Source organism: Sminthopsis crassicaudata, chromosome X (genome assembly GCF_048593235.1).
Source record: "Sminthopsis crassicaudata isolate SCR6 chromosome X, ASM4859323v1, whole genome shotgun sequence".
NCBI lineage: Eukaryota > Metazoa > Chordata > Mammalia > Dasyuromorphia > Dasyuridae > Sminthopsis > Sminthopsis crassicaudata.
This window is the reverse complement of record NC_133623.1, coordinates 14,220,176-14,243,868: the sequence shown is the minus strand read 5'-3', so window position 1 is coordinate 14,243,868 and position 23,693 is coordinate 14,220,176. Positions and strand designations below refer to the sequence as shown.

General features: G+C 38.5%; 1 pseudogene; it reads left to right on the top strand.

The window, feature by feature from the left end:
- Nucleotides 1-4,634: 4,634 nt before the first annotated feature.
- LOC141548680 (tyrosine-protein phosphatase non-receptor type 2 pseudogene) overlaps nt 4,635-23,693 on the top strand; it is a 108,407-nt pseudogene continuing 89,348 nt past the window's right edge.

Genomic DNA, 23,693 nt, shown 5'->3' with positions numbered 1-23,693 from the left:
GCTAAGAGTCTAACTAATACTGAACCCAGCCCTGCATTTCTGGTGTAAATTCCACCTGGTCATAGTGTATGCTCTTTGTGCTGCATTGCTGTAATCTCCTTGTTAATGTTTAAAACTTTTGTATTGATATTCTTTTTTAAAATTAATTTTATAATTATAACATTTTTGATAGTACATATGCATAAGTAATTTTTTACAACATTATCCCTTGTACTCCTTCTGTTCTGAATTTTCCCCTCCTTCCCTCCACCCACTCCCCTAGATGGCAGGCATTCCCATACATATTAAATATGTTATAGTATATCTTAGATATAATATATATATGTGTGCAGAACCGAATTTTGTTGTTGTTGTTGTTGTTGTTGTTGTTGCAAAGGAAGAATTGGATTCGGAAGGTAAAAATAACCTGGGAAGAAAAAACAAAAAATGCAAACAATTTACACTCATTTCCCAGTGTTCCTTCTCTGGGTGTAGCTGATTTTGTCCATCATTGATCAATTGGAATTGGATCAGCTCTTCTATATGTTGAAGATATCCACTTCCATCAGAATACATCCTCATATAGTATTGCTGTTGAAGTGTATAATGATCTCCTAGTTCTGCTCATTTCACTCAGCATCAGTTCATGTAATTCTCTCCAAGCTTCTCTGTATTTATCCTGTTGGTCATTTCTTACAGATGGTATTGATATTCATTAAGAAATTGGTCTATAGTTCTCTTTCAGTTTTTGCTCTTTCTGGTTTAGGTATCAGTTCCAGATTTTTATCATAAAAGGAATTTGGTAGGACTTCTTTTACATATATTTTCAAATGGTTTCTACAGTATTAGGATTAATTATTCCTTAAATGATTGATAGAATTCAGTTTTGAATGCATTTGGTCCTGGAGATGTTTTCTTAGGCAGCTCATTGATGATTTATTCAATTTCCTTTTCTACGCTAGGGTTATTTAAGTTTTCTATTTCTGCTTCTAGGTAGTTTATAATTTTGTAAATATTTATCCTTTTTACTTAGATTATCAGTTTTCCTGGCATATAAATGGGTGAAATGTATCATCTTCTTATATAGAAAGGTATACAGTTTAACCTTATTGAATCCCTTATGATTTTTCTTTCTTGTTTACTTTATGTCTCTCTTGAGTCTTGTATTTTAAAGTCAAATTTTCTATTCAGCTCTGCTCTTTTCATCAGGAATGCTATGATTAAATATCCATTCTCTCCCACCCCCACCCATAAGAGTATACTTATTTTTTCTGAGAATATTATTCTTGGTTATAATACCAGCTCTTTTGTTTTCTGGAATATCATATTCAAAAAACCTTCTGATGCTTTATAATGGTTGTTGCTAAATTTGTCGTGATTCTGATTGGCTCTTTCGTATTTGAGTAATTTTTTTCTTGCTATGTGAAGTGTTTTCTATGTGACCTGAGAACTCTGGAATTTGCCTATAATATTCCTGGGAGTTTTAATTTCAGGATTTTTTTCAGGTGGGGATAAGCAGATTCTTTCAATTTTTATATTACCATCTGGTTTTAAGATATTTGGGTAGTTTTCTTTGATAATTTCTTGAAACCTGATATCTAGGTTTTTTCTTTGATCATGGATTTTACTTCTTGAATTATCTCTCTTCAGTCTGTTTTTCAAGGTCAGTTGTTTTTTCAGTGTGATATTTCCCATTTTCTTCTATTTTTTCATGCTTTTAAATTTGTTTTATTGTTTCTTGTTGTCTCAAAGTCATTAGCTTCCATTTGCCCAAATCTAATTTTAAGGAATTATTTTCTTCAGTGTGCTTTTTTACCCTTTTCTATTTGACTAATTCCTTTTTAAGGTATTATTTTCTTCAGTATATTTTTGCTTCTTTTACCAAACTGTTGATTGTCTTTTCATAATTTTCAACCTTTGCTTTCATTTCTCTGCCTAATTTTTCCTCTACCACTTGTATTTGATTTGAATATTATTTTTACTTCTTCTAGGAATTCTTATTGTGCGTGTGTCCAATTCACATTTTTCTTTGAGACTTTGCTTGTAGCTGTTTTGACTTTGTTGTCTTCTGAATTTGTGTCTTGACCTTCCCTGTCAGCAGAGTAGCTTTTTACAATCAAGTTTTATTTTTGTTGTTTGCTCATTTTTTCTACCCATATTTCTTTATCTGGAACTTTATGTTAATGTTGGGATCACTTCCCAGCATAGGGGAAGGGAGGGTTGGGGGATCTGTCTCAAGCTTTAGGAATGTTTGCACTGTTATTTTCAGAACTAGTTTTGGGACTCTGGAAATTTTTGGCGCTTCCAAAATGATGAAATCTGGGGAGAGGTGTTGTCACTACTCTTCTGATCTTCACTCTGGGCCTTTCCAAATGAAGGGCCCCCAATTCTCTGGGATTGCAATTGATCCTGCTTCTCAGGGTCCCTCCTCCCTTGGGATCAGAAACAATACTGTTCCTTAATATTAAAAAAAGGAATATTAAAAAAAAACCTCTTCTCACTTGTATTCCTCACAAACAGCTAATTAAGGTCTAGCTTTCCCTACCACCACAGCCTATGCTGATAACCTGCTTCCAAGGAGTGTGTTTTTGAGGTCATCCCTAATAGATGTAGATAGTAGCTCACATAACTGTTCACATTCCAACTCTGCCACCCTGGTTTGATTAAATGTGGACAGGGCTATAGACCTGTGATCCCTCCTAACTCTGAGATTGTATGATGAAAATGGGAATGATAAAATCATGAACCCATTGGCACTAAGTAATGTTCTCTTCTAAGCAGACACTTTTATTTGCATAGATCAATAAATAGAGGGGACTTTAGGGGAGATCTAAGCAGCAGAGCCAGGATTGGACCCCACATTCCAAATCCAGCCTTCTTCTTTACTGACATCCCAAGTCATCTCAGATAATGCATAGTACAATACCTGGCTGGATAGTAGGTATTTAATAAATATGAGTTGACTGACAGATAGGACCTTCTCTGTTGGTAATATACTTGGGTTCTTTGCCTTTTTTCCTTCCTAAGTCAATTATAAATAAAGTGGACAAACCAAATAAGAGTTTTTCTTTTGTGTTTGAGTGGGGAGCATCTTCAAGACAGATTGTTACTGGAAAACCTTTCCTGGATCTGTTGAGATTTTTACATTCAGTTTATACCAAGAAACCAGGCCATCAACCAGGAAGTGAACACTGAATCTGAAACTCATGCTATGCCAAGTACTTAGATGAAATAAAAATACTGCAAGAGCTATACCTAAAGGCTGCTGTGAGCATTGCTGAGCTCACTAAACTCTTAAAACAACAATACCACACTGGGAGTATCATTAAGCAAACAGATATTCAAGAAGAAAATGAGAATGAGAATGGTGAAAAAAAAAAGAAAACTTTTGGTTGTATAAGTTTTTTGAGTTTAGCTCTCCCCCAATTGAGGGGTATCCCTAGTTGGGGCAGCTAGATGATGCAGTGGATAGAGCACCCCCAGCTTGGAGTAAAGGAAGGCCTGAGTTCAAATCCAACCTCAGACACTTACTAGCTCTAATCTGTCTGCCTCGATTTCCTCATCTGTAAAATGGGATAATAGCACCCATTTTACTGGGTTGATGTAAAGCTCAAATGAGATAATACTTGTAAAGTGCTTTATATGGTTTAGGTGACTATGAACACCACCAAAGTGGGCTGGGTTTGTCTGGGGGTCCTTCCCAAACGTCCCCTTTCACCAGAATATCATTTCCCCTTCTTTCCCTCAGATTCCAATCTTGTGGCCAATTCCTCAAAAATTTAAATATGGGTGATCTGTTCAACTAATCCCAGTTAAAGTATTTGCTGATAAGGAGGCCAGGTATTACTCAAACTAGAGCTATTTGCATTTTAATAGAGGACTTTTGAAGATTGAAAGCCTGTAAGGCCCAAATAAATTAATCTCTAATGGTGTGTATTTCAAGCCCTAGGACAGACACAATTAAGGAACTCTTTTGGAGAAGGGAAATCTGGGAACCTCTCAACTCATTATACCTAGCTGGCACTCAATCCCAGAGGTGAGAGGGACCTCAGAGATTTTCTGGTCCATCCCATGCCTGAGCCACCTCCAACTCAGCTGACCAATGGTCAGCCAGTCAATGGGCCCTCCGCTTGAAGCCTGCCACTTCCTAAGCAGCCCATTTCTGAACTGCTTTGAAAGTTTTCCTATGGATCATAGATTTAAAGCTGAAAGGCAACTTAGAGGTAATCCACTTTGCTTCCTTTATCTACAGATGAGAAAACTGAGGCATAGAGTATTTGAATGACTTGCTGAAGACCACATCAATGAGGCAGAGCTGGAATTCTAACTTGAGTTCTTATTCCAAATCCTGGGTTTGGTTTTATTTGTTCCTTGCTCAACATGGCCTCCTAAAGCCCAATTTTACCTGTTCCTTACTTTATGACCATTGTTCCTAATTCTATCCTCTGGGGCTAAACAGAACACATCTGGTCTAATCCCTCATTCCCAAGACAGCTCATGAAATACTCAAAACCCCCATGAGAATTTGCTACCATTTTTGGGTCAGTACTTGAGTACTCTACCTATTTGTAAGGTTGACCCTAGTCAGCCAAGATACAGATGGTCTTGGAGGACCCCTTAATCAAATCTTTAATCCCATCTCTCTGTAGGGCAGAGCAACAAGGAGTTGTGGGGACAGCAGCTCAATATTCCCAGCAGTCCATTCTGGAAGAGAGGAAAAGAGTAGCCATATCTAAGTGAATGAATAAAGCTGATAAAAAGGCGACCTGGATTGTGAGTCCTGAGGCTTCCTGACATCAATTCAGAAAACGGAAACACAACTTCACCAGGTAAACTCTTAATCAAAAGGAATTTTGTCCTTGAAAGGTGAATAGAGAGTATCCAAGACGATGGTGATATTTGGAGACTGGAAGTTTCCTAGGAAAGCGCCTTGGGACTTTATGACGTGGGTGAAACAAACAAGGCTTGAAATTGGATTTCAATGTAAACACATGTGAGGTTCTTTGTGTTTAAAAGTGTTACATCATCACAGAGAGAACAGAGGGAAATAGGAATTTAGGAATTAAAAATAACTGGGGCTTTGTGGGGGTATAACTAGGAGAGGAATTAATTTGAGTTGAACAAGTGAATACTATGGAAACTTACTGATGGAGATTTGATTCTGTTTTCACTTAGATCCAGTCCTCTCTCTGTCTCAGCTTCACTGTGTGTCTCTCTCTGTTTCTTTTCCTCCCTCCCAACATCCCTTACTCCTCCCTTCCCCCCCCCCCCGGGCTCCATCTTTTTATTTCCCTCTGCTTCCCATAGCTGGCCAAGGCAAAAACCTTCAGTGTGTTTCATTTGTCCCTAACATCCTAGGTATGGTGCCCTGGACTCTTCTCTCTTTGCCCTCTCTCCACCTTGTCCAAAGTCATCAAGGGTTTGCCACTGAAATCCTGTTCCTGGTCCTTACCATCCCATTCAAATAATAGAAGTCATAGTAGTGGAAGTAGTATCCAGTGAGAATGATGATCTTGTCATCATTTACTGGGTGGGTATGAGGAAAACACTATAGATTAGCATGGAATAGTAAAATAAAGGCTGCTCTCAAAGTTCAGAAAACCTGGGTTCAAGTCTCACCTCTGACATAATGGCTGTGTCATGTAAGCCTCAGTGCTCTAGGCAATCTTCTAGGGCTGCAAATTACAGAGGAGGCAGTAACTTGCATTGGAAAAGTGTGTTTGCTCATCTGGGAGTTCCCTGTGCCAGTAAAACCAAAGGTCCGGTTACGTGATTATCGCTTTCGGTAATTATAATAATGATGATGACAATGAATCGGATCACAACATACTTCGCTTGGAATCAGCCTGTGAAGTGAGGAGAACAAATACAGTCTTAATAGGGAGGAGGATCCTATCCCATTATATCTAGGCCAGGTATTCCATGCCTTCCAAGATGATGATGAACTATTAGAGAAACTAATCTCTGCTAAGTAATCCAAGGTTTTCTCCTCTCAAATAGCATGCATTTTCATATATGAAGCTATTTCTTCCTCAGTTGTTCCCTAACCTTAATCATTGAATGGATATGGCCTCAGTCAAACTGAGATCTGTTAAAGGTCACCCACTGCATCCAGGGTTATTTCTAGTCATCCTGATCTATATCTGATCACAGGACCCAGATGGCTCTGGAGGAGAAAATGAGCCAGGTACACAGCTTACCCTCACTTCATTGCAACTCACAAGTCATAGAATCATGTTCCTGAGGTCATGGTCCTCTTTGAGAATGAAGGACAAACAACAACAATATTTCTCCCACCATTTCTTTCTAACCTAGGAAAATGAGTCTTATGCTGATAATGGGCTGACTGTGGGGAAGGTAATAGGTAGCATTACAGGACAGCCTGAGAGGGAAGTACTTTTCACAGATTGTTGTTATTATTTGTCCTCCATTTTTTGTTTCTTTTTTTTTATGATGATGATGGTGAAATCACATTATTACAAGAAAGAAGTTTACATCTAAAATTGTATTCCCCCAACAGCCTCTATCCATCAGTATCATGCATTTTAAAGTACTTTTGATCAACATACTATACTGATCATAGTAGCTCATAAACCATTAGTAGTGTTAACTGTCGCATGAAATTCTCAATGCTACCAGCCCCTAGCCTGCACATGCTGAAACCCTGCACAGGGAAGATACAGTAAATGGTACAGCTGAGGATTGTATATAAAAGCATGTAAATATATGTGTGTATGTATGTGTGTGTGTGTGTGTGTGTGTGTGTAAACCTATCTATGATATCTGCAAATGACTCATTCTACAATGAAAGCATCTTTGACTAAAACTTGTTCAAGTACTTTCTCCAGTTGTTAAGCATTCACCACTTGTGTATGACTGTAAGAGTATCTGCTGTGAGGTTTTTTGGTGATGAGACCAGGGCCATCTGGGGCAGCTAGTGGTCTGACTGTTTTAGAGAAGAGTCTGGAAGTGGCTATGGGCTCATATGTAGTACGGGCTAGGATCCCCTCTAGTTTCTCAGCTTTACCAGGTTCTAGTTCCACGAGGGGCCTGAGAAGGTCCCTATTAACAAAAGAAATGCAGCAAGGGTTTAGGCAGTGTGCCTTAATTGCACCACAGGAGGCATCTTTAAGGAGATAATTATGCATGGGTAACAGGTCTGCCAAAATGAAAGTTGGAGGGGCAAGGTGTCTGGAACATCTAGTTCTTCCTTATTGGATTTGGAATAGGGAGACATGGGCTCTCTAAGAGTGATGGCTGAAAGAAATCCCAAAGATCATTGGTCAACCACCTCATTTTATGGTGTAAAACTAAGTAGTCTCCAAAGTCCCCCTCCTGTTCTCACATCCCATGGTCCTACAGCCTCCTCAAGCTTTGGTCCCTTTTTTCTGAGACTCTTAAGTAGAGAATAGCACCAAAGAAGATGGGGCTGTTTCTAGGTCAATGGCTCGTGTGAGACTTGTCAGGAGAGACGAAGACCCAGAGTATGCCTGCTCTGGTGGAGATGGACGTATTTTGGAAACACTGGCCTGCACAGGTCTCCAGCTTTGAGATCTCCTGGGAACCTCTCCAGCTCCCCACAGAAGCCCAAGTTGGTCATGACTGGCAGCCTCTCTGGTTTCAGCCTGCACATTTCTCAGCCACCTCGATCCCTCATACCCTTCTAGAAGTTGGCACATGTCAGATCCTAGCTGGCACATTATAAAGGAGTTAAGGGGAGGGAAGTGGGACAGCAGAAATTGCAGAGGGAGCCATAGATAGGTGTCTGTTTAGGACTGGAATCAGCTGCAGCCAGGACATGGTGCAGAATCGGTATCATCGGAAGGGGGCGATATGGCCCGCTTTTCAGACTTTGTGGGGGGCCTTGCCCTTGCCCTTGCCCTTATCCTCTTTCTTTTTTGCCTCAGCCTGGGAGGTCTGCTCTTCAACAACATCTTCCTTAGAATGGACCATCTGGCTCTGGCTATGGGACATAAGCAGCCCCATGCAGATTCCTTGATGGGAGGAGGACTGAGCTTCACAGCCAGATCTTAAAGGGTACGAATGTTTCAGAGCTCTTTAGAGTTTCCTTTTCCATATGTCTGGGGAGCCTCAGAAAACAGAACAGAGGGATAAGAATGGGGATCTGGACTGGCCCCAATCTGGGACTTGCCATGGGCTCATAGTTTTCCTTGTGCACACCCAAGTGAACAAAGGAGGATGTGACCTATTCAAGGGCAGAGCTGGAGAGCAATCGTAGGTAAATGAACATTGCTCACAGGTTGACCGTCCAGGCTTGAGACTATTTTGTAAGTTCATAGCTTATACCCACTTGGCAATTTGCTTCATTCTTCTCTGGTCTCCATTCCTGATTTTTTTCTCCCCCATTCTCCATCAGTTTCTTCACCCTGGAAGAATCCTCCCTTCCCTGTGGCCCATTTTCTGATCAATAAGTTACTCTTAGAGATTCCATTTTGAGGAAGTGCCCAGGCCAACCCATTGCCTCACTCCTTTCCTGGCCCTTCTCCAAACCCTCTGAACTTCTCTGTGGTCCTGAGCAGGTACCTTTCCCCCCTCCCTTGCATCTTTTCTTCTCTCTTTTATGTGTTATTCTTCTCCCCACCCCCCCACCCCCAAGAATGTAAGTTCCTTGCGGGAAGAAGCTATTTTTCTTTGTGCTTCTCTGTACATTCCTAATGCTCATTATACTTCCTGGAATAGAGTAAACTCTTAACAAATGCCTTGATTTGACTTGATAATCCACCAGGAGTCTGAAAAGTCACAAACACTGAAACAAAGCTCCTTATAGCAGATGTCTTCTGATAAGCTAGTCTAGGGGTTAAGTTCATCCTTCTGCTAATGTTCACCTTCTCCAAAAAGCTCTGGAGTATTTTTCAAGGTCTTCTCACCCTTCCATCTGTCACTTCCTATGACTGTACTCTATATCATCAGTCTTTCTCAAACTTTCAAAATAGTCTCTAAACCTGGCCACATCATCTTGGGGTCAATGTTCATTGACCAACGATTGAAGAAAAAATCAGAAGCACCAACCATGACTAGATGCACCAAGTGAGGACATGGATTTTTGCTGCCACATACTCAGAGCATATGGGAGTGAGGATGAGGAAAAAAAGAGAACCACCTTTTTTCTACTTTTCTCAAAGAATGTCTCACTAACTAGAGGACTAGAGAAACAGAAGTACCAAGGATAGAGTTATTGCTTTTTTAAAATCCACCAAATGAGTTATCAACTCTCTGCTTAGTGGTCAATAATAGGATTGCCTTATCATCTCAAGGTGTCAAATATTCTCAGCGCTAACTCTTCTGCATATGGTTAACTGAAAACTATAAGCCTTGATGTGGGAGTCAAAGACTTGGAGACAATTTCCGCCCCCAATCTGTTCAGTTCTGACAATTCCACCAAAAGACCCGATTCCATAGTAATTCTCTACACTATAGTTCTGCAGTTCTCCTAGACTCTCCTCCTCCTTAGGAGCCCTCTTTCAGTAGCATTCCACTTACACACACACACACACACACACACACACACACACACACACACACACACACACACCACTAGTTTCTATGGTCACCTCCTTGCCCTTATTGCCCTGTGTGACAACAAAACCCAACTCTCCCAACTGATTTATATGCTTTCTAAAGAGAACTTGTGAGCCATCCTTCTCTTTAGCTATAACTTCTTTTTGTCTTTTGGTTTCATTTTTGAATTTCAAGAATAATATGATTCATTTCCTCCAGTAGCATGTTTACTCTATCCCTAGAAAAGGATCTCCTGTTTAGAGTGTCAACAGCTAAATTGATGTTTGTAGGTAGTCGAAAAGATGGAAAAACTCATTGTTGGAAGACCTTTGGGGAGACAGACGTGCTAGTTTACTGCTGGTAGAGAGATGAACAGATTCAATCTAGAATTTAACCTTGAAAACAATTTATAATTAATCAAAAACAGTTACTAAACTATTTATACACTCTGACCTAGAGATTTCCCCTTATAAGTCTCTATCCCAGAGAAATAAAAGACTGACAGGTACAAAAATCTTCATAGAGATATTAGGTTTTTTTTAATCCAAAACAATATATGTCCCTGACAACTGAGAAGTAGTTGAATAAATTAACATATGAAATATAGCAATGTTATTGCACTGCAATGATGAAGATGAAAAATTCAGAGAATCAACAGAAGATATATATATATAAATTAAAGAAAAGTACAAAGAGTGAAGGTAGCAAAAGAGAAATAATGACTGCACTACTCCAATGGATCTATTTTCCAGCAATGCAGATTGCAACTTCTCTATGCCTCCCTATGTTACAGATAACATAAAAAAATAAAGTCAACATGAAAAGACTGCAAAACTGTGATCAATTACAGGAGTCAATATTGGTCCTATATTGTCAAAATTCAACATCACATCTGTTTTTTTCTGTTAAGTCTGCAAGCTCTGTTATGGGAATATACTATTTAATAGACATGGGGTTTAGGTGTTTATTGGGAAGTATCTGTTGTGTTAAAATAACATGTTATCACTGAATTTCAAATACCTTAAACCTAAGTAGCCTGGGCAGATCTGGAGAGATGAATCAACATTGGGGACTAAAAAACTGAAGTCCAGACCTGACAACTTCAACCTTGGTGATGTCATATCACTAAGTAGCTAAATTAATGGCTACATTAATAATAGACAATATCTAAGGATAGGATCTATGGCAAATACATTACATAAAGTAAGATTATATTGTACTTCTGTATGTCATACATTCATTAAAAATGAGTTATAAAACTATCACTCTGCAAACCATATGATGTTATACTTAGAAAATGCTAGAGAATCAACTAAAAATTACTTGAAATGACTAACTTTAGTGAATTTGCAGAATACAGAACAAACCCACATAAATCATCAGAATATCATCTACAAAGTTCAGCAGCAAAAGAAAGAAAATGAAATTTCATTTAAAATGACTGTAAACCATATAAGCTACTTGAGAGCCTACCTGCCAAGATAAACTCAAGAACTATTTGAATACAACTGCAAAACACTTTTCACTGAAATAAAATCACATATAAACAATTGGAAAAAAATATTAATTGCTCACGTGTAGGCCGAACCAAAATAATAAAAATGATAATTCTACCTAAATTAATCTATTTATTCAGTGCTATCTCAAACTATCAAAAATTACTTTGTAGAATTAGAAAAAAAAAATAATTACAAAAGTCATTTAGAAGAACAAAAGCTCCAGGATATCAAGAGAATCAATAAAAAATGCAAAAGAAGGTAGTCTAACTGTACCATGTATGAAACTATAGATATAAAATAGTCATTATCAAAATAATCTGGTATTAGCTAAGAAATAGAGTGATGGATCAGTGGAATACATTAAGTATAAATTACAAAATAGCAAATGACCATAGTAATCTTATATGTAATAAATCCAAACATCTAAGCTTTTGGAATAAAAACTCATTATTTCACAGAAACTACTGGGAAAACTGAAAAATAGTATGGCAGAAACTAGATATAGATCAGTATCTCATACTGTACCAGGTTAAGGTCAAAACAGATACATGATTTACACATAAAGAGTGATACCAAAAGGAAATTAAGAGAGCATGGAATAGTTTATCTATCACATTTATGGATAAGGGAACATTTTAAGACCAAAGAAAACAGAGAGATCATTACAAAATGTAAAATAGAAAAGTTTGATTACACAAAATTAAAAAGGTTTTCCATAAAGAAAACCAATGCAACCACAATTATAAGAAAAGCAGAAAACTGGGTGAAATTTTTTGCAACAAGTATCTCTGGTAAAGGCCTCATTTCTCAAATATATAGAGAACTGAATTAAATTTAGAAAAATATAAGTCATTCCCCAATTGGATAAATGGTCAAAGGATATGAACAGGTAGTTTTCAGACTAAGAAATCAAAGCTATCTTTAGTCATGAAAAATGCTCTATTGATCAGAGAAATACAAATTAAAACAACTCTGAGGTACCATCTCACTTCTATTAGAGTATCTAATGTAACAAAAAGAGAAATGTTGGATGTTGGAGGAGATGTGGGAAATCTGGGACATTAATGCTCTTTTTGGTAGAGCTGTGAACTGATCCAGCCATTCTGGAGAGCAATTTGGAACTGTGCCCAAAGGGCTATATACCCTTTAATCCATCAATATCACTGCTGGGACCATATCCTAAAGACATCCAAGAGGAAAAGGGCCTATTTGTACAAAAATATTTATAGCAGCTCTTTTATAGTGGCTAAGAATTGGAAACCAAAGGGATGCTCATCATTTGGGGAATGACTAAAGAATCTGTGGTATAGTGATTGTAATAGGATATTATTGTGCTATAGAAATGGCAAGCAAGATGATTTCAGAAAAACCTGGAAAGACTTACATGAATTGCTGCATACTAAAATGAATAGAACCAGTAGAGAATAGTACACAATAGCAGCAACTTTGTTCTTTAGAGAAGTATGAATAACTTAAGTATTCTCAGCAATACAATGAACTAAGACAATTCTAGGGGACTAATGATGAAGCATACTATGCACCTCCAGAGAAAGAACTGATACTAACTGAATACACTCTGAAACCTGCTATTTTCACTTTCTTTCTTTTTCTTTTATTTAAGTTTTCTTGTATAAATTGACAAATATGGAAATGTTTTACTTAATTGAATATATAACCTATACATGGTTGCTTGCCATCTTGGGCTGAAGGGGAAGAAGGAGGTAGAAACAGAATTTGGACCTCAAAATTCGGAATAAAAATGTTAAAAAAATTTTAAATGAGTTATAATTTGCCTGATTGAAGAAATTAGCTTAAGAACCATAAGTAATATATGGTAAAAAGTTATTAAAAGCCTCTACAATAATGCAATCAAAAATCATTTTCAAGGATAACTGTATTCATATTGCTAAGACAACTTGAATACCTGGATTACAAAAATCTATAAATTTAGTAATTAACACCCCCAGTTGTTATTTAGCCCAATACATTTCATATATACTAATATAAGTACTCAATTTCTATCATTATTATTGTAGAGATGCACTCTTTTTTTCCCTGATCATTTTCAATGACTTTCTCATTCATCTAGTCTCAAGTGATTTATTGTGCATTTCTCTTTTGGCTTGGGACTACTCAGACCTTTAGTTCTGACATTTTGCATATAAACTTAGCAATAGATAGATTCAAGATTTGTGTTTTGCATCTTTATTTTATTCATAGTCTATTCTCCTTCCCATTCCTATTTGTTGTTGATTTTCCATGAAAACCTTATGCATATAACCAATATACATAGATACACACACATACACACACACACACACACACACACACACACAGAGTGAGTACAATAAGAAAGTAGATCATGAGAAAGTACCAGACATCGGAAAGAATGGCTTTTCATGTTGATGAAATCATAAATCTTTGACATATCCACATTCATTTTATACATCTATATGTAATTACACAAATCCCCAAAATATATAATAGGTCTAGATTTTTTTTAAAGAAGAAAAATAATTGAAGAAGAGAAGGAAAGAAAATTCAGTTGATTCTCTCATCATATATTCTGATATATCATATAAAAATCCTAATCACATAAAGAAAAAATATAAAAACAACTAGTCCACTAGAAGGCAGTCCAGCTATTTTTTTCTAGCAGTGCATTTCCCTTCCTTCCAAACTACTGATATTACAAAGAATTAAGGCCAAAAAATCGTTTACAAAGGAAAGAAAGCTAACTGGTTTTGTAGGCTCTAAAGGTTAAAATCCTTCTATGAAACAGTCCCTCTAGAAGCTTTGAAAGCAACACTTCTCTCCCCAATTTTATGGCAGCTGGTAGAGCATGAAGCCATATGCCTTTTTATATCTCCTAAATAAAAATGACTAATTTGACTTATTAGTACTAATTCTCTGGAGACAAAGCTAAGAAACTTCCTGCAGCTTTATCTGGTTCTTATCATATTTTTAACAATGTCTGCTTTTGCACCAGAAACAATTAGGCTAGCCATCTGTCTGCCAATATTTGTTAAGGAAATTACAAACTACACCTTCCTGTACTTCAGGTTTCTTAATAAAAAAAAAAAAGAGAGAGAGAGAGCCATGTTAGGGCTGACTGAAGCCCCCTGAAACTCTGGAATCTTTCAGTCATTCCCAAGGCCAGGGTGCGAAAGGAGTAGCCCCACTAGAACTGCAAATAGATGTATTTCAAGAAACCTTGGAAAATCCAGATGACAGAATCAAAACATTTGCTGTCTCCTAATGCAGCAGAGCCTTTGGGCTACAAAATTCTCCCTAACATGGCAACCAAGGAGATGAAAAGACAAGAAGTGATTGGGAAATGTGTAAAGGTCTTTGGAAAGAGAAGATTGTCATTTTTTGTTTCAGCCATTTGGTAGGGAATAGATGAAAATGCATTTCTTAATGCCTTACAGTGTGCCGAGCACTATGGGAAGCACTGAGGATACAAACAGAAAAGCAAAACCAGACCCTGCCCTCGAGGTGCTCACAGATTAATGGGAGAGATAATGCACCAGAGAGAGCTATGACCCTAAAAGGTCACTTTGGTAGGGAAAATTACCTGGATGGTGAGTGGAACCACAGGGATGTAGATTGACATATCTCTTCAAGGAATTGATTTGAATTGATCAGAGTTCTACAAGGAGAGGGCTGGGAGGTAATGGGAAGAGGAAAGATGGTGAGGTGGCTGGTAAAGCTATTGGGAAGATGGCTGGGGAATAAGGAGAATAAGTAAAACATAGCTATCCTGATTGAAATGGTGAGGCAGTCATCAGGCAGGACAAATGGGGACTCAGGGTAGAAGGTCCAGAGATGAGAAGGTTAAAACCCCAAGGTAGGATCTCTGGTCCATGTGGCTAGGCAGTCTGAAAGATAATTTGGGAGGGGTGGTGCTGAAAAAGGTTAAATAAAAAGAATGATGACAAAGCCATTCTGAGGCAAGCCTTTGATGCCTGGAGGATTGGGAAAAACCCATCAGATACCTTGGGCTATGCAATCCCTTCCTCAGTTGGAGGGCAGTGCAAACTTAGAAGAATCCCAGCTCTGTCACTTTCCCTCAGTATACCCCAGTTTCCTTAAGTGTCAAACAAGGTGTTGAGTTGGAAGATCCTTCTAACCGTAAATTTATGAGCCAATAGTCCAATCTTTCTAGAAAGCAATTTGGAGTTATACTTGCAATTACTAAAATGTCTGTACCCTCTGAACAAGTGATCCTACTGCCAGGCATATATACCAAAGATGTCAATGATTAAAAAATATACAAATGTATGAACTTATGAATGCTGTAACAGCCTCAAAATGGTTGCCGCTGTGGTAAAATGAGAGTCTGTCAAGGGGATTGCATATGTCAAAGCACTCTAGAAACACAAGTTATTAGATGAATTTTGAGGTCCCTTTTAACCCTGAGGTTCTTTCTATATGTTCTGTATGTGCAAAGAAGTGTGGTTTAGTGTAGCACTATCAAACTCAAATAGAAATAGAAATATATAAGGATCACTGTAGGCTGCATATTTTGACTTAGAAAGTCACACAGATTTATTTCTTTGTTAATGTGTTTATTTTGTTAAAAATTTCTTAATTACATTTTAATCTGGTTTAGTTCACACTTAGGAGTGTCCTAGGCCCCATCTAGCCATATTTGACACCTCCCATTAAATGGATAGAGCCCTGGATTTGGAACTGGAGAAGGTTCTGACTTTTTCTGAGGCCTTTGGCAGCATGTACTTCTATCAGTTCACATCCTAGTTCCTCCTGCTCATTTGGCAAAACAAAGCCAGTGCCCAAAGAGAACTTGATATCCCTGGCTGCCTTTGAACTTCTGAGAGGAAACAAAAACCCAAGAGAAGATTCAGTCAAACAGAAGCTTACACTTCTCATTTGTTTCTTCTGTTGATTTTCAGGAGCTCAAGTGATGTCAACCAAATATTCTTGGTAAACGGGGGGAGTTGTTTTTCCTACATGGCAAAGATATGATACTTCAAAAGTCGAATGGTGAGATCGTTGAAGGTATCATACTTCAAAACAATGGGCATTTGAGATACAAGTGATAGCAAAGAGAGGACTAGATCTCATACCTTGTGAGAGTTGGTTGAAGGAACTGGAGATGTTTTACCTGGAGAAAAGAAGATTTTGAGAGGAAGGTTAGGGTTAGGTGGGGATGTCACCTGATAGCTTTATAATTTAAAAGTATTAGAGAAATTAACTATATCATGTATAGCATAGCAAGAGAAATTATAAATATGTATACTATATAGTTTTCTTCTACATGTGTATGTATATAAAACATGTATATGTATCTATAGAATTGATATGTATAGTTATAATATGGAATCTCTCTCTATGGAATAAATCTTAATCTTCTTGGCCCAAGAGGGCCAAGGGGTGATGTCTTTCTGAAACAGGTTTACAATCCACGTTGGGATAAACTCCCTACCGTTTAGAGTCATCTACAAGGGGAATGGGACATCTTGGAAGGTAATGGATTTCTCACAGACTGGATAATCCACTCACCCAGTTGAGTTAGCAGCCAGGAGATTCCTGGTCAGGTATGGGAGGACTAGATGCTTTCCAAGATACTTTTGGGTTCTGAGGCTCTAAGTGAATGTCTGCTCTGCTCTCTCCTATGGGATGACTGTGGGATAATTATTTCTCTTCACCAGTTTTATTTTCTCAACTGCAAAATGAGGGGGGCTTGAAGAATATGATTTTGGACAACCCCTCTCCCAGCTCTGAATCCTATAATTCTACAAGCCCTTCTGTGCCTCAATTTAACCACCTATATAAATCAGAGAGAATATTAACACATTTACCTGAAAAGTATTTTCAATCCTAAAATCAAGAATACCATGAAGTATTGAAAGGATTATATAATTACTACTACCTCCAAAAATATGTTTCTCACGGAATCAGTTGTTATATGAGAAAAGTCATTCAGGAAGCATTTCAAGGCCTTCATTTTCCCAGAACCCTCTCTAGGTATCTAGGTCCTTATCCTCTGGAAAATGTAAATGCAACTGCACATATGGAATGCCATAAAAGCAACAAAATGTTAACAGTCATAGGTGTGGATGACATCTAAAGAGGCTGGAATATCTTTTCCAGCTCAATAGTAAGGACAGCTGGCTTTTATATAATTCTTTGGATTTATGACTTTATGGTCTCTTGGTGAAGGCAAATATTATTATTCCCATTTTAGAGATAGGCAAACTGAAGGAGACTCAGACAGGTTTTCCATATCAGTCAGAATTTGAACCCAGACTCTTCAACTCATTGAGTTCAGTACTCTGCCTGGTCTTGCTTCCAACATTTGATATAGTGGAAAACTAATACATAGATGTCAGTATTGGGTAATGGGGGTAGAGTAAAGAATTGATTAGTTCAGTATAAATTTGTAAGGGAGGCTTCCTGAATTTGGTAACTTTTGATTAGGGGGGTTGTAGGAATTGGAGAGAATTTTAATTCTAGAGCTATGAACTGGTGATGAGAGTAATTATACCAATAAATGCACTTTATAATTTTATGGATCGCAAATTTCCTTAATGTGAGTACCTCCTTCACCAATACTGGTCCCAAATCCTCTGTAACCTAGTAGATAGTCTCGAAGGAGGGCTGCGGCTAAGCCATATGGGAAGGTTATCAAGTCTGACCTGCTCAAAATTGCAAAAAAGGAAATACCACATGTGAATAAAAATGAAACAAAGACTAATAGACGCATCTTGGGTTTCCATAAAAGCTTTAGAAAACATCTGGCACAGGATGCCTTATGTTCAAGGAACAGCCTACAGATTAAATGCTAGCTACTAGAACATAGGGAAATGACATTTGCAGCAAAAAATAAGTAAAACAAAAGGACATAGTCATCTACTTACTTAATCCCCTTTGGCCATTTGGACACTCTTCAGCTCAGGGGAAATTTGACAGCTTCATAAATACCTCTCCTGACATTGTAGCTAAGTGAAGCTGTGTTTACCTTTCTAATCAGATTAAATTGCTCCTAATAAGTGGAAATAGATATTCTCAAGTCAATTAACTTGGTACTGTCACTTCTCAGTTATATACATGGGCAAATGATGATAGGTCACATCCAAAGGGCAAATAATCTTGAAGTAGAGTTTAGGGTTTCTTAGTTCTTGGAACAGAAAGAGAAAATATGAGAGACAGGGACCAGTAATGATGTTTTATGGGAATTCTGGGACAGATAGTAAATTCAGATGGTTTCCTTAAACTTCCCGCATGCCTGATCTAGAAACGTCCTCCTTTCAATCCTTAATCTCACACCAATTCAGGAAACAAGGAGATTACTTCAAAAGCAAGCACAGTCTGCTAGATTAATGAATGAAAAATATTTTTGTATTTCAAAAAATCAGGAAGAGTAAGATAAGCTTGGCTTCCTGCTGCTGTACCTCTCTGGCAGATATCCCATGACTGATAAGGATCCGTCCCTTGCTGCTGGATCAACTCCACAGATCCTTAATCACTGGGGCTTAGCTAGGTGGCTCTAGGCCTCCACCCAGGAAGAACAGAGTTGAAATCCAGCTTCAGATACTTACTAACTGCATCACTCTCAGTCTGTTTGCCTCAGTTTCATCATCCATAAAATGAGTTGGAGAAGGAAATGGCAAACCACTCAAGTAGTATCTCCCAAGAAAACCCAAAATGGGGTCACAAAGAGTCAGACACCAGCGAAATGACTGAAAACAACCAAAAGGACTCAGGATCACCAGTTTTACCACTGGCCAATCTTGGCCTTTCCATCAATCAACTAGCATGTATCAAGATGAACTGTGCTTTTCAATACTGAGGGTACAAAAACAGAGAAGAAAAACCAATCCCTGCTCTCAAAGTCTAATGGGGGATCTGATACCCTATTTCTAAGAACCAGAGACCTATCTTGCCTCTCTTTGAGTCCTTGCCTGGCTTACTAATGCTTCCAGAACTAGAGTCCTGCCATATTTCCACAAGCTCTTACCATATAAAATATGGGTGCTAAGTGTGACCAATAAAGGAAAAAGCTTGACTATGGCAGAAGTTTTCAATGCCTGCATTTTGCAAAATGAAATCATTTTTCAGCCTGGAAAGGGAAAAATAAGCATGATTAAAAGAGAATGGAAATGAAAATAGTTTTGGAGAAAACTTAATGAGATCTCCTTCCTTTCTTCAGAAAAGTGGATCTGGAAGGAAGAATGCTGTTACATTTTCAGAAATGGTCACTGCATAGCCTAAGTGTTTTCTTTGTTATAAGAGAGAATTCAGTCTGGGGAGGCAGGGAGAGAAGAAGCTATTTCCAGAATTGTCTATTGAAAAAGTAAAAGGTATCAATAAACTTGGTAGAGTTGGTAGGAGAGGTAAGAAGGTAATAGGAGATTATGTAGCTAAAGTCTGTTGGCTTATATCCCGGGGAACTAAGAAAATTTGTAGATGAGATGATTAAATATACTGGGGGAAATCTTTGAGGAACTGTGGAGAATGAAAGAGGTACGAGAAGAGTGGAGATGTGCAAAATGAGGCCGTAGTCAAAAATGCAAAGAGTGATTTGTTAGTGACTGGGAAGAATTGTGGGCTGTGTCTGGTTTGTGAATACTTAGAAATCCCAATGATGCACCAATGACTTACAATGAGAAAGTCATACCAAATTTACTCAGTTTCTAGGGTTGCTAGACTGATAGATCAGGCAAATGCTATAAGTCTATTCATATATCTGGATTTTAGACAAAGGCTTTTATGATAGCTTTGTAGACAAGATAGAAGAACGTGGGCTACATGATAACACAGGCGGATCTGTCATTTATTAAATGACTGTACGTCCCAAGAATGTTGATAGATAATAAACCAGTGTCAACCTAGAATCATAGATTTAGGAGCTAGAAGAAAGCTTTATGGCTTTCAAATCCAACCCTCTCATTTTGCCAGTGAGGAAGCAGAGGCATAGGAAAATGACTTATCCAGGTTCACACAGCTAGTATGTATCTGAGGTAAGATTATAATCCAAATCCTTCAGACTCTCATTTCAGTTTCCTCTCTACTAGACCACAGTGCCTTTCCCTGGATGGGAGCTTCTAATACTTTCACAATAGAAACTGACATATTTGTATCCATTGAAAGTTTACAGATCATTTTAGAAATATGTTTGGGTTTTTTTTGGGGGGGGGTTGAGCTTAACAAGCCTGAGAGATATGCAGCTCTGGCCTGTTTATAGATACAGAGATGAGGATATATGCTTACCAGGTGCAGGTACAGGTGACACAAAACTAGAAAGAATTGCAAACAAATTGGATGGTGGAACCAAAATCCACAAACCTCCAAAAAGTCTTTTTTTTTTTAAATCTGGGAGCTCTGGTGGCTCCTTGATCTGAGATCCTCCTGGTATTTCCTTCTAGGCTCCACATATGAACACACATGGATGACTAATCTAGCAGAGAAATCAAATAAAATTCAATTTAATATTTACTAAGTACCTATTATGTGCAAGATGCTGTACTAGAGATACACAGATAGAAATGGTATCAACAACTGTCCTTGTCCTCAAGGCAGGGAACAGAACTCACAGAAAAGAGAGGGATACTATGATGCCAAGTAAGACACATGGATTGGCAAAGGAGGGACTAGATGGCATGTTATAAGAAATAAGAATGGGGTAGCTTTTTATCACAAGGGACAATCAAGGAAGGCTTTATGGAGGAGGAGGCCCCTCAGCTGGGCCTTGAAGAAAAGGCAGAAATATGGAGGGAGTTTATGGCCGGTATTTGGGATGCCCTCTATGAATATCTGGAGGCAAGAGAGAGAGAGATCAGAACCAGAGAACTCCAAGTATTGTAAATTGGCTTAAATGGATAGCTACATAAGTGTGGAAAGGTGACTGGGGAAAAACAAAAGTGTGTCTTTAAATGGCATCTGGAGGAGTTTCTATGTGATTCTAGAAACAAGAAGAAGCCAGTGAAGCTTTTTGAGCCATGGAGTGATATGGTCAAATATATGCTTGACTTTGGAATGGAACTATGCTTAACTTTCCTGAGCTTTGGTTTGTTCATCTGTAAAAATGATGATATTTATGAGCATCTATATATCAGGATTATTATGAAGATCAAATGTAAATATATGGAAAGTTCTAGGCAAACCTTAAAACACTATAGAAATTTCAGCTATTATTATTGGGATTTTAGAGAACAATTCCCAGGCTTTAATGGACATTTCTTCATAATATTTAGAAGACTTCACTGTTGGCCTAGTGGCCCAATAAATTGCTGTTGCTTATAAAAAAAAAAGAGGGGGGCAGCTAGATGAAAGTGGATAGAGATCCTGGCTTGGAGTTCAAATCCAGCCTCAGATACTTACTAGCTGGGTAAGCCTGAATAAGTTACAACCCCAATTTTCTCAAAAAATGAGGATGAATGGTATTAAGGAGAAGCAAGAGGGAGGGAAACCAATTAGTAGGCTCTTGCAATAATTAGGTTGATTGAGACATGATACAGGCCTGAACTAGGATGATAACTGTGTAAGTGGAGAGGTGGGCCATAGAGGACAAATATTGTTGAGGGAGAAGTTATCAAACCTGACAGCTGACTGGGGCAGGAACGGCACCTGGGGGAGAGGAGTCCAGGATGACGACGATGATGATGATGATAATGATTGATGATGATGTCTTCTGTGACTAGAAGGATGGTTGTGCCCTCAATAGGGAAGTTTGATTCTATAGATTTGGTAGGGAGTTGTTGCTATGTGATTACCAGGATTCCTTCTGAGCTGAAGAGTTTCTGATCCTAAGTGATTTGCTTAGGTCTCATGGAGATTTACTGCCAAAAGCAAGACTTAAAGCCAGTCTTTTTGCTCCCCTCCAGTTCTGCTGTGGTGTCTGGGTGGCACCATGGATAGAGCACTGGTCTTAGAGTCAGGAAGACCTGCAATCAGACATTTTCAGGCTGTGGGAACCTGGGCAAGTCAACCAATCTCTCTCTACCTCAGTTTCCTCATCTGTAAAATGAATGGATAGACTCGATAGACTCTAAAGGTCCCTTGCAGCTCAAAATCTATGATATTATGATCTTTGTTTTAAACTGTTTTGCACTGCTTGGCTTTGGGGAACAGTGGAATGGGAAGCACTTATCTCCCAGAAGAGAGCTGCAGTCCCAGCTTGGCGGAGACTCAGAAGAATTGTAAATGTACAGCAAAGCTTGATCTTCGGGGATTTCCAGCCTGATGGATTCAGTCAAGCCAAAGACGCTTCAATATGTTCCAGGAAGCTCCAAATAAGCACTAAACCTCTTACTGCTTCGAGTGGAGGCCACATGCCTGAGAAACCACTCACATCTCCACCTAGCTCTAGTCATCTAAATTTATGAGCCAGTCATTCCCATGTGGATACAGCTGGAGATGGGATGCTCACAGTGGGAGGCCACAAGAAGGAAAGTGGCCAAAGAAAGGAACAATTGCAAGGAGGGAAAGTAACAATAAGAAAACTGAAATAACGAAAAAATATGTCATGAATTAGTCTATAGTTTTTCTTGTCTCATGAACCGTGAAACACCAAAAAGAAATCTGCAAGGATAGGGGACGTGCTCCCACTGCAGGTGCCCCGTGAACCGAAACATATGACGACAGCTCTTTCATCTTCCAACCTCTGTACAAACCTAGTGAGACACTGCAGAGCCTAAAGGTACCTCATTTCAACTTGTCCTTATTTTCTTCCCCTGGGCAATAGCTAATGTTACTGTGTTAAATAAGCAGTATACCCTTTACAGGACACAACAGGAGAAAAAGCCAGGCCACTTTTAACAGTTGTTCCCCCTGAAAAACTATATAGTAGTTTGCTGTGTTATATGATGAAGGTCATAAAAAACCCAGATTGGTACAATTTTCCCCCCTCCTTTAAAATTAGATTGCCGCCATGAGCACTATGGCATCTGAACATATAGTCAGGGAGAAGAGTCCACAGAGTTCTACTTTGTCCAAAAGTTAGGACTCTTACAAAGTATTGCCATCTGAAGGGAGCCCTCTGATAAGTTCAGAGAATATCCATCTTGTCATCTATGTACATAGGGCAAAAGTTATGTCACTGATCTCAAGCCGGAAGAGACCTCAATAGGTTCTTATAGATGAAGAACTGAAGCCTAGAAAGGTCAATAATTTGCAGAATAAGGATTCGAATGTAGGCCTTCTGACTTCGACTCTAACATTCTTCCATTAAGCGGCATCCTCCCTACCTCTTCAGCCAAGGATTGATTTCTGGGTCCTCATTCTAACATAGAGCCATTTCTGGGCTAGAGGAACTGCCCAGTGCTGATAACATGTTGGCTATCCCATTTATCAAAATAAAGGGGGAAAGCAGACTCCTGTAATGATAAAGAAATCCAAGTGACTTTACCTTAATTTTCTCTGTATAATGAAGTTGTTTAACACCCCCACCTCAAATCATGTAATACAAGTAACATGACCTTATCTGGCCACGAAAGAGAAAGTTCTGATTACAAGATGGCAGGCTGTAACTTCCCTACGTTTCCTGACCTGTTTCAGTGAGCTGAATATGAATGGGTGGGGGACTTTCAAAGCAGAAGCCAAAATTAACATCTCATGGATGCTCTTTGTCTAGGAGTTCTAAGGTTTGTGGAAGCGAAGTACGTCCTCTCTTCTTTCTTTGTACCTGTGTCCTTTCAGAGAAGCCCTGTAATGAAGTCAGCCATTACCTGT